Source organism: Nycticebus coucang, chromosome 6 (genome assembly GCF_027406575.1).
Source record: "Nycticebus coucang isolate mNycCou1 chromosome 6, mNycCou1.pri, whole genome shotgun sequence".
Lineage (NCBI taxonomy): Eukaryota > Metazoa > Chordata > Mammalia > Primates > Lorisidae > Nycticebus > Nycticebus coucang.
The window spans coordinates 37,626,942-37,635,002 of record NC_069785.1 but is presented as its reverse complement, the minus strand read 5'-3'; the positions used below and the strand labels follow the sequence as shown (position 1 = coordinate 37,635,002).

General features: G+C 37.1%; 1 non-coding gene across 1 annotated transcript; it reads right to left on the bottom strand.

Moving 5' to 3' along the window:
- Positions 1–5,397: 5,397 nt before the first annotated feature.
- Positions 5,398–5,504, bottom strand: LOC128589339 (U6 spliceosomal RNA). Its single transcript, XR_008380933.1, has one exon. It is a non-coding gene; the product is annotated as a U6 spliceosomal RNA (small nuclear RNA).
- Between the last annotated feature and the right edge of the window lie 2,557 nt (positions 5,505–8,061).

Sequence of the window (8,061 nt, the reverse complement as noted above, 5' to 3'; positions counted from 1 at the left end):
AACTAGAAAAATTGAGAAAGAGAAAAGATCTGTATGGAAAAGGTTGAAATTAAAAAACAAAACAACATCAACATCAATGACATCAAGATAAACAAAAAAACAACCAAACTGAAAAAAAAAAACAAAAACAGAAAAAACAAAACACAACCAAAAACAAAGCAGTATGTATATGTTATTGAATATTGTCTGGGCAACACGTGGTCTTCTGGGGTATGAGATGTTAATCACAGTTCTGATACGACTGGAGGCTGCTGATTTCTCAAAACCCAGCAGGTAGACACCCTAAATCTCTCTTCAGCCCACTTAAAAGGCACTTTGAACTTGTAAACTTGCTGAGCAGAAGCTTTCCCAGGAAAGTGCTTGTCACTGGAATCACTCCTGAAGTGGCTATCCACTTACCCAGTGTGCCAAAACCCGTCTCACTCTGCCCCTGAGGGTTAGGGCTGCAAGGCGGCTCAGACCCCACCCTTAGGCTACTCGGTCGCTGGGTCACCAGCTCCCACCCGATTCTAGCTCTGTAACCCTGAGGGCAGAGCTTGCCGGGGCAGATCGCCACAATGGCTCCCAGTGGCCCAGAGCCAAACACTATTAGCTCCGTCTGGCTCAGCAGCTCAGACTGGGGCCCTAGACAACAGCCAAAGTTCTCCGCATTCCCACTCAGGCTCCCCCCAAGGCAGTTCAATTGAGTGCCAAGTCCAAAGACACCAAAACAGTTCACAGATAAGGCCTTTCCGGTTTGCAGTCTCGCTGCTACTGAACTTACAGTTGCGGGTGGGTTTAGACCGATTGAACACACACGACCACTTGCTGGTTTTCCACTGTTTTGTCCTCCTCTTGGGGTCCAGAAGTCTCTCACTGACTCTCTGTATCCTCACAGGGGTGTTGATAGGCAGATCCCACCAGCTAGAGATGCCTGGAGTCCTATCTCCCCGGACTCATGGTGCCCAGATGCAAGGAAGCTGTTACTCGGCCGCCATCTTGCGACAACAAGGGCTCTTTTTAAAAATTTTTCTTGGTGTATCTTTGTCTTGTTTTGGTCTATACAGGTCTTACAAAGTGACTTTGAGAGTATTCTCCACTCCTTGATTTTTTTTTTTTTTGGCAATAATTTAAGTAGGATTAGTATTAGTTCTTCTTTGAATGCTTGATAGAATTTAGCAGTGAAGCCATCAGGTCCTAGGCTTTTCTTCAATGGGAGACTCTTTATTACTGCTTCTCCTTTGTGTCTCATTGCTTGTTGTTGGTTTATTTAGGTGTTGGATTTCTTCCTGGTTCAATCTTGATAGGTTGTCTGTGTCTTGAAATTGATCCAATTCCTCTAGACTTTCTAATTTTTTGCCATATAATTGCTCATAGTAGCCTCTATGATCCTTTCGATTTCTTCAGTTATCAGTTTTAATTAAATCTCCTTTTTCATCTCTGATTTTATTTATTTGGCTCTTTTCTCTTTTTTTCTTAGTCTGCCTAAGGGTAAGTCAATTTTTTTACCCTTTCAAAGGATCAACTTTTCATTTTCTTCACCTTTTGTATTTTAATTTCAATTTCATTTATTTCTATTCTGAATTTTCTTTCTCCTTCTAATTTGGGGTTTGATTTGCTCTTGTTTTTCTAGTTCTTTGAGATGCACTGTTTATTTGAACTTTTTCTGCTTTTTAATATAGGCACTTACTGGTATAAACTTTCTTCTTTGTATAAAATCCCATACATTTTGGTATTTTGTTTTTCATTTTCATTTGAGAAATTTTTTAATTTCCTTCTTAATCTGTTCATTGATCTACTAGTCATTTGAGAGCATATTGTTTAATTCCACATGTTTGCATATTTTCCAACATTGTTCCTGTTATTGATTTCTGGTTTTATTCCATTGTGGTCAGAAAAAATACTTGATATGATTTTAATTTATTTTAAACATTATTAAGACTGGCTTTGTCCAGTCATAGCAATTTAATGTCCCTCCCACTCTCTCCTGCCTCCAACCAGAATGACACATTTCTTCTGCTCATGTTCTATTCATGAGAATTAGTCACACCCCATCCAGATGCATGGGATCTGTGAAATATTGAGGAGCACACGAAATTTTGGTGAATACTAACATTCTCTGGCACAGTTTTATAAAATACATTAAGCAATCCCTAGGCTTTCATATTATTTCATATTTTTCAATGTATGTAAAATACTAATGTCCACATACAAACCTTAGTTTAGTTCTAGCACAATATCTGATACATAGCAGGTATTCAATAAATTTAGGGGAATATATCAAGGAATAAATGATGTCAGTGGGACTAGTGATTGACACAACATTAAAGATATAGATAAGTGAATAGTCACTCAAAATATTAAAAAAATAAACATTATACCATTATATATTGTGTCCTTAACTGGCAAGTTAATTGAACAAGCAATATGTAAATATTCAAGAGATGAAAACAACCCCCTTGGATTGCACAGTAAAAGTGTTATGTTTTGTTTTATTTTGTTTATGATCATGGCATTTAGTTAAAGAAATGTTAAAGGTGTCAAAAAGAAGAAAAGTGATGGCTAGTAAAGTCTTTTGTGATCAAAGATATATAAGTAGGCAAAGGCAAAAGTGTATGTGAGAATCAATAAATCAAACAACCTGGTTAAATACGAAGACTGATGTAGGGAAGTTATTATAAGAGAAGTTTGGAGAAACAGATTCAGTCATTTAAGTTTAAATGATGACCTGCTACATATAAAAGTTTTGGGCAGAAGCGGTCACAGGAGGTAAAATTGTCTCCTGCTGCTGTCCTCAAGCAAGCACATTCTAGATACAGTTTTTAGGGCTAAATCCTGCATTGAAATAAAACAAGAGGATAAGTACAAAGAAAGTGTAAAGGGTCCTAGCCTAACCAATGTAAAATAATCTCCCAACATTATGGCGATGTTAAACTTTGGACTAAGGGATGTGAGCTATGAAATTGGCATAGCAAACTTGGGCAGGTTTTGAGATCCCTGAGCACCCATGAAAGACAAATAACTCAGAGGTGTAGAATTAAGTTAAAACTAAGTTGGGTGCACTGATCAAACAGGATAATTATTTAGAGACATAATTTACACATTTTGATAATTTATGATAATACTGAAAACTTTTCTTTTGGTGAGGAAATGTGTACAGATAATTGGGTTCATATAGATGTTTTTATGATTCTCTTTAGAAAACTTGTCTTTAAGAAAACCAGCCAGTTTACCCAGCACTATTTGTTAAATAGGAAATCTTTTCCCCACTGAATGTTTTTAATTGGCTTGTCAAAGATCAAATAACGGTAAGTAGCTGGATCCATCTCTTGGTTCTCTATTCTGTTCCAGACATCTACTTCTCTGTTTTTGTGCCAGTACCATGCTGTTTTGATCACTATGGATTTATAGTACAGTCTCAGGTCTGGTAGCGTGATTCCTCCTGCTTTGTTTTTATTGCTCAGTAATGTTTTGGCTATTTGAGGTTTTTTCTGATTCCATATAAAACGAAGTATTATTTTTTCAAGATCTTTAAAGTATGACAATGGAGCTTTAATAGGAATTGCATTAAGGTTATATATTGCTTTGGACAGTATGGACATTTTAACAATGTTGATTCTTCCCAGCCATGAGCATGGTATGTTTTTCCATCTGTTAACATCTTCGGCTATTTCTTTTCTTAGAGTTTCATAGTTCTCTTTGTAGAGATCTTTCACGTCCTTTGTTAGGTATACTCCCAAATAGTTCATCTTCTTTGGCACTACTGTGAAAGGAATAGAGTCCTTGACTGTTTGTTTGGCTTGGTTATTGTTGGTATATATAAAGGCTACAGATTTATGGGTGTTGATTTTGCAGCCTGAGACATTGCTATATTCCTTGATCACTTCTAAAAGTTTTGTAGTAGAATCCCTAGTGTTTTCCAGATACACGATCAGATCATCTGCGAAGAGTGAAAGTTTGATCTCTTCTGACCCTATGTGGATAACCTTGATCGCCTTTTCTTCCCTAATTGCAATGGCTAAAACTTCCATTACAATGTTAAAGAGCAATGGAGACAATGAGCAACCTTGCCTGGTTCCTGATCTAAGTGGAAATGATTTCAATTTAACTCCATTACTGGCTGGCAACCTGTAGAAGATTGAAACTGGACCCACACCTTTCACCATTAACTAAGATAGACTCTCATTGGATAAAAGATTTAAACTTAGGACATGAAACTATAAAAATACTTGAAGAAAGTGCAGGGAAAACTCTTGAAGGAATCAGCCTGGGTGAATATTTTATGAGGAGGACTCCCCAGGCAATTGAAGCAGTATCAAAAATACACTACAGGGACCTGATCAAACTAAAAAGCTTCTGCACAGCCAAGAACATAGTGAGTAAAGCAAGCAGACAGCCCTCAGAATGGGAGAAAATATTTGCAGGTTATACCTCCGATAAAGGTCTAATAACCAGAATCCACAGAGAACTCAAACGTATTAACAAGAAAAGAACGCGTGACCCCATCTCAGGGTGGGCAAGGGACTTGAAGAGAAACTTCTCTAAAGAAGACCGACGCAAGATCTACAAACACATGAAAAAAAGCTCATCATCCTTAATCATCAGAGAAATGCAAATCAAAACTACTCTGAGATATCACCTAACCCCAGCAAGAGTAGCCCACATAACAAAATCCCAAAACCAGAAATGTTGGTGTGGATGTGGAGGAAAGGGCACACTTCTACACTGCTGGTGGGAATGCTCACTAATACGTTCCTTCTGGAAGGATGTTTGGAGAATACTTAGAGACCTAAAAATAGACCTGCCATTCGATCCTATAATTTCTTTACTAGGTTTATACCCAGAAGACCAAAAGTCACAATATAACAAAGACATCTATACCAGAATGTTTATTGCAGCCCAATTCATAATTGCTAAGTCATGGAAGAAGCCCAAGTGTCCATCGACCCACAAATGGACTAGCAAATTGTGGTACATGTATACCATGGAATACTATGCAGCCTTAAGGAAAGATGGAGACTTTACCTTGTTCATGTTTACATGGATGGAGCTGGAACATATTCTTCTTAGCAAAGTATCTCAGGAATGGAAGAAAAAGTATCCAATGTACTCAGCCCTACTATGAAGCTAAATTATAGCTTTCACATGAAGACTATAACCCAACTATAGCACAAGGCTATGGGGAAAGGGCCAAGGAAGGGGAAGGGGGGGGGGTTGGTGGAGGGAGGGTAATGGGTGGGGCCACATCTATGGTGCATCTTAGAATGGGTACAGGCGATTGCACTAATGTACACAGCTATGATTTAACAATAAAAAAAAAAGAAAACCAAATATACAAAACCAAAAATTGAGCCACAGAAGTGGTTGTTCAATTCACATGGATATTGAATAACCATTTTCTTTTTTTGTGTGTGGTTTTTAAATATGGAATGCTTCACAAATTTGCATGTCATCCTTGTGCAGGGGCCATGCTAATCTTCTCTGTATCATTCCAATTTTAGTATTTGTGCTGCAGAAGCAAGCACAGTAACCATTTTCTTTAAATCAGCAGTTCTCAACCTGTGGGTCGTGATCCAAAGGAACTGTATTAAAGGGCCGTGGCATTAGGAAGGTTGAGAAACACTGCTTTAAATGATTTTTTTTTCCTGGTACATTTCAATATGGTTCTGTTTAAATATTTCAGTTAATACTCATAAAAGTGCTTTGCAAAGCACTTGGTTGCAAAGTTTATCCTTGGCAGTATTGTTCACTTTCCTCTAGTAATTAATCCCCAAACAGGTCAATATTTTGTTACAGTCCAGTAGTTAGTTTAGACATTTGCAATCAAGTACAATGATATTGAGTGTCATGAAGATACTTATTTCATCCCAGAAAAACAACACTAACAATTTTCCAATAATAAGAATATGACCAAATGTATTTGAGTAACAAAGAAATGAGTGATAGGTCTGAATCCACTTCCATATGAATTCCATCCATAATCCAGAGCAGTGACTTTTATGCCACCCAACTGGTAGACATGACATAAAGTTACTGTCATAGATTTTTTAAAAAAGGAATACAATATAATAGATCTAAACATAATTTAAGTAGTAAAGACAAACGAACACTTATAAAAATTTTGTTTTAGCTGGGTATGTGTGTGTGTGTGTGGAGGGATGCAATATAGAATTATTTCTTAGTGTAGGTCAGAGTCAAAAAGTTTGAAAATCACTGAGCTAGGGACATCGTAAAGAATATGCAAAATTTATTCTTTTCAAAATACGAAAATAGTTATTGGTACTCTTTTGGATTTTGGTATTGAATCACATCCACAGTATACATTTCTTCTTAAGGATACTGGGTACATTTTGAGAGCATCTGAGTATACCACTTAACTATTTTCACAGAAAAATTTCTCTCTCAATTGTGCTAGGTCTTGTCTTTCATGATGTGAAAGATACAAAATTGGGATTAAGTAGTTCTACTTTACCTGTTAGCCTTACTCCATTTGTTCTTAAAAGGCTAATGCTTTTCTTGCTTTTCTTGAGTGGGGCATAACTGAAAACCAGCTTGTTCTGGTTACCCAGATTCTCACCTGAGTCTACTCTTCCACTTTTAATTCCCTGATCCCATTCTAATTAATCTGTGCCACTGTCTATGTTGATCCTGAATCAATGTACATACCCTTTCTTCTACTTTTGGCTAGTGATTGTTGAAAAGATGACTTCAGTTGAGATCTACTATGCAGCAACACTAAGTTATTTAGTTGTCTCCTCATTTGCTGTCTGTAATTTACAATTTCATGTCAGCCAATTGTTTTGCTTATTGTTAACCATCTATCTAGGGGTTCTTGGTGAGTGGACTTGAATCCAACTTTCTCAGTCTTTCACCTTTCATTGGCTCATATCCCTACCCACGCTGCTAGAACAAATCTCTTCCTATACCACTACCACTTTATTTTTCTACTGACATCTGGTCTAGTTCATTTTTCAAATGCCTGTTCCCTCTTAGTTCTCAGATACACTTCTTGGCTTATGGTAAATCCTTCACTTTCTCTGGCCTCACTTGACCTTTCTCCTTGGCATACATGCATTTTTCTTTATTCTTCAATTCAATTTGATCATTAAAGCCCTATAGCTATTCCCTATGTAGCAGTCCTTTCAGATTTCAGTATAGAGAATATAGTTTTTCCCTGACATTATTCTCTACCAACCTCTTTGCTGCCAAAAAATGTTGACCTAGTTTAAGTCTTTTATGAAAACAGTTTTCTTCATTTCCAGAAATATTAGCTATTCTCCCTGTAGTTATTTCACTTTTTACAAAATAATGAGCAAGGGAGTCACTTTGTAATAAACATGGGTTCTCTCATTAGGATAATAACTCATAGGATAATTCAGTTTGATGAATTTTCGAATTCTTATAATTTTCTTTTACAGAAGGCAAACAATGCTAGTAAGTTTGAAGTCTTGGCATCACACAGTGGGGTGTTGCCTCCTTTTGTATTCCCCACTGGAACATGTCTGCAATAACCTCGCTGCAAAGGAGGTCAATGACATTTTAGCATTGATTCGCCACAAGCTTAGTAAAAGCAACCCAAAACATATTTTTTCAAACTGATCACTTGTTTGACTCCCACTTTTCTCCTCTCTGAATGAGTCCTGTTTTCTTTTCATTTATGTGCAGCTCCTTCAAACCCAAAGCTCTGCTATACCCAAGATCACTCTTCACCTGGCAAAGATAAATCTGGTAGCCTGTTTACCTATGTGCTAACAACTTACGGTGATACCTCTCATAAGAGAACCTGATGTAAGAAGTAATATATTATTTTCATTGGGAAATTCAAGCTCTATCAAATGTTTCAAGAAAAAAAATGAAAGCAGATGTGACTCACAGTATTTACCCTGTAGATGATTGATTTCTGTATCCTCCTATAGGTCTGACCAAGAGCCCAATTTGAACAATGCTCTTGTTTCATTGTTCTCTACAGACGCATCCAGATTCTTGGGAGTTTGTATCTCATCTTAGGCAAATGCAGCTCATTTCCTTATTGCTCATCACCTCTCTACTAAAATAAAAGCTGAGCCCGCTGACACTCAAAAT